The sequence below is a fragment of the Trichechus manatus genome, unplaced genomic scaffold (genome assembly GCF_000243295.1).
Source record: "Trichechus manatus latirostris isolate Lorelei unplaced genomic scaffold, TriManLat1.0 scaffold00210, whole genome shotgun sequence".
In the NCBI taxonomy this organism is placed as follows: domain Eukaryota; kingdom Metazoa; phylum Chordata; class Mammalia; order Sirenia; family Trichechidae; genus Trichechus; species Trichechus manatus.
In genome coordinates, this window is record NW_004444146.1 from 4084018 (window position 1) to 4088535 (window position 4518).

A 4518-nucleotide genomic window follows, 5' to 3' on the forward strand; every position below is an offset into this window, starting at 1 on the left:
CTATTTGCAGACGATATGATCTTATACACAGAAAACCCCAAAGAATCCACAAGAAAACTACTGGAACTAATAGAAGATTTCAGCAAAGTATCAGGATACAAGATAAACATACAAAAATCAGTGGGATTCCTCTACACCAACAAAGAGAACTTCCAAGAGGAAATCATCAAATCAATATCATTTACAATATCCCCCAAAAAGATAAAATACTTAGGAGTATTTTATTTTTATTATTATTATTATTTATTAATAGGAGACATAAAAGACCTGTACAATGAAAATTACTGCAAGAAACCAAAAGAGACCTGCATAAGTGGAAAAACAAACCTGGCTCATGGATAGGAAGACTCAACATTGTGAAAATGTCAATTCTACCCAAAGCGATCTACAGGGACAATGCAATCCCAACCCAAAGTCCAAAGACATTTTTTAATGAGATCGAGAAACAAATCACCAATTTCATATGGAAAGGAATGAGGCCTCAGACAAGTAAAGCATTACTCAAGATGAAGAACAAAGCAAGAGGTCTCACACTACCTGATTTTAGAACCTATTATACCGCCACAGTAGTCAAAACAGCCTGGTACTGGTACAACAACAGGTACATAGACCAATGGAACACAATTGAGAATCCAGACATAAATTCATCCAGCTATGAGCAGCTGATATTTGACAAAGGCCCAAAGTCCGTTAATTGAGGAAAAGACAGTCTCTTTAACAAATTGTGCTGACATAACTGGATAAATATCTGCAAAAAAAATGAAACACGACCCATATCTCACACCATGCACAAAAACTAACTCAAAATGGATCAAAGACCTAAATAGAAAATGATAAAGATCATGGAAGAAAAAATAGGGACAATGCTAGGAACCCTAATACATGGCATAAACAGAATACAAACCATAAATAACAACACACAAACCCCAGAAGAGAAACTAGATAACTGAGAGCTCCTAAAAATCAAACACTTATGCTCATCAAAAGACTTCACCAAAAGAGTAAAAAGACAACCTACAGACTAGGAAAAAAATTTTGGCTATGACAAATCCGATCAGCGTCTAATCTCTAAAATCTACAAGATACTGCAAAACCTCAACCGAAAAAGACAAATAACCCAATTAAAAAATGGGCAAAGGATATGAACAGGCACTTCATCAAAGAAGACATTCAGGTGGCTAACAGACACATGAAGAAATGTGCACGATCATTAGCCATTGGAGAAATGCGGATCAAAACTACAATGAGATACCATCTCATCCCAACAACGCTAGCATTAATGCAAAAAACACAAAATAATAAATGTTGGAGAGGTTGTGGAAAGACTGGAACACTTATACACTGTTGGTGGGAATGTAAAATGGTACAACCACTCTGGCTAGAAATAGAAACACCATACGTTCGATCCAGCAATCCCACTCCTTGGACTATATCCTAGAGAAATAAGAACCGTCAGATGAATAGATACATGCACACCCATGTTCATTGCAGCACTGTTCAGGATAGCAAAAAGATGGAAACAACCTAGGTGCCCATCAACGGATGAATGGATAAACAATTTATGGTATATTCACACAATGGAATACTACACAACGATGAACCTGTGAAACATCTTATAACATGGAGGACTCTGTAAGGCATTATGCTCAGTGAGTTTAGTCGGTTGCGAAAGGACAAATATTGTATAAGACCACTATTATAAGAACTCAAGAAAAGGTTTAAACACAGAAGAAAACATTCTTTGATGGTTATGAGGGAGGGCAAGGAGGGAGAGAGTTATTCACTAACTAGGTAGTAGACAAGAATTATCTTAGGTGAAAGGAAGGACAGCACACACTACAGGGGAAGTCAGCACAACTGGACTAAACCAAATCTAAGAAGTTCCCTGAATACAACCAAACACTTCAAGGGACAGAGTAGCAGGGGAGGGGGTCTGGGGACCACGTTTTCATGGGACATCTAGGTCAATTGGCTTAACAAAGTTTATTAAGAAAATGTTCTGCATCCTACTTTGGTGAAGGGCATCTGGGTTCTTAAAAGCTAGCGAGCGCCCATCTAAGATGCATCAATTGGTCCCAACCCACCTGGAGTAGAGGAGAATGAAGAACACCAAAATCACAAAGAAAGTATTAGCCCAAGAGACAGAAAGGGCCACATAAACCGGAGACTGCATTAGCCGGAGACCAGAAGAACTAGATGGTGCCAGGCTACCACCAATGATTGCCCTGACAGGGAACAGAACAGACAGTCCCTGATGAAGCAGGATAAAAGTGGGGGTACAGAACTCAAATTCTAGTAAAAAGTCCAGACTTAATGATCTGATTGAGAATGGAGGAATCCCAGAAAGCTTGGCCCCCAGACTGTCTGTCAACCCAGCACTAAAGCCATTCCTGAAGCCAACTCTTCAGACAAAGATTAGATTGGACTATGGGACATAAAATGATACTTGTGAAGAGTGTGCTTCTTGACTCAGGTAGATTCATGAGACTAAATGGGCAGCTCCTCTCCAGAGGTGAGATGAGAAGCAGAGAGGGTCAGGAGCTGGGTGAATGGACTCGGAAAATCTGGGGTGGAAAGGAAGAGTGTGCTGTCACAGTGTAGGGAGAGAGATTAGGGTCACATAACAATGAATGTATAAATTTTTGTATGAGAGATGAACTTGAATTTTAAACTTTCACTTAAAGTACAAGAATAAAATAAGAGAAAAAAGTCAATGATGAACATGTGATTGGACAATGGAGTAAGAGTAATGCTTTTTATGCAGTGGCAAAGAACTTATCTGAATTATGTTCAAATGTTTGGTGGAAGTTAGAAACTTGTAAGTGATGAATTTGGATATCTGGTTGAGGACATTTCTGAGTAAGATCCTAAAGGGACCATGTAGTTTCTCCTTGCCACTTATAGTAAAATGCGAGAGGAAAGAGAAGGACTTAAAAATGAGCCGTGCAAAATGAAAACAAAACTTAAAGATTTGGAAAATACTGTTGTGCAAACTAGGGACACATGTCCTAGAATTTTCACCAAGAATGTGGCTATGCAATCGTTTGCTAAAAAGATTAAGCCTGTGACTGGTGGATTTAACCAACTACCACAGCCAAAAACCCATCAGCTTAGACTGAAGGGAACAGAGAAAAAATGAAAAGAAAAAACACTGTCTGCCTCTTGGAATTCTACAGGCAAGAAACAGGCCACAGGAGGTACATCTCTCATCCTTTAAGAAAAGAACCATTTCTGGAGCAGCTCAGAGATCAGCAGAACTATTGAAAGGAGCATAGGAAGCACATCTGCCTCTGTCTCAAAGGGTAAGGCCATGGCTTCTGGGGTCTGAAAGGGTGGGGCCATGGCTTCTGGAGTGTCAAAGGGTAGAGCTATGGCCTCCTATGTTTCAAAGAGTCATCAGACCTTCACCAATTCCATTCCAGAGTGTGGGGCTGCCATTCAGTTTGGCCAAGAAGATGGGGCCACTGCTCAAAGATGAGGGAGGTGGGGTTGCCATGCCCAAGGGGCAGAAGAATGGGGCCTGCTGGGGCCAAGGGGGTGGGGGTCGCCACTCAGATGGACTGGGAGAATGGGGCCACCCAAAGCTGAGGGCGCAGAGTTGCTGTCCTAGTGGGCCTAGAAGGCAGTGCTGAAGTGCAGGGCCAAGGGTCCTCCGACCAGAATCTAGAGAGCATGGCCAACACCCAGAGTCTGGAGGGCAGGGCCATTGCCCACATGGCCTCAGAGAACAGAGGATTATTTTCAAGATTTGAGAGCTAATGTAAATTGTTTTGCTGGCTTTTGGACTTGCTTGGTGCCCATTATCCCTTCTTTCCCTCCAATTTCTCCCATTTGTAATGGAAATATGTACCTTATGCCTCTTCTACCACTGTACTTTGGAAACAGATAACTTGCAGTCTAGATTTCATAGGTTCACAGATGAAGAGGAATTTTGCCCCAAGATAGAATACACCTAAAGTCTCACCTGTATTTGATTTAAATGATTCAGAAAATGCAATTTTGGACTTCAAGTTGATTTAAGACTTTTGGTATTTTGTGATGGGGTAAATATGTTTTGCATGTGACAAGGGCATGAATTTTGGGGGACAAAAGGGTGGAATGTTATGGATTGAATTGTGTCCCCCCAAAATATATGTTGTAAATCTTCTATGCTTATGGGTTTTTTGTTTGTTGGTTTTTTTAATGCCTGCAGTTATAATCCCATCTGGGAATGGGTTGTCTTTGTTATGTTAATGAGACAGAATTAATATAGCTAACAGAAAGAGAAAGCCTTCCCTTAGAGCCAGCACCCTGAATTCAAACTGCTAACCTCCTAAAGAGTGATTAAATAAGTTTTTATTTGTTAAAACCACCCACTTGTGGTATTTCTGTTATAGCAGCATTAGATAACTGAGACACCATGCAAGCAAGAAGAGAGTAGAATAAAACATCTAAAGTGTTGAAAGAAAAAAAAATCACCAACGTCAAATTCTGTACCAGTGAAATTATCCTACAAAAGTGAAGGAGAAGTAAAGACTT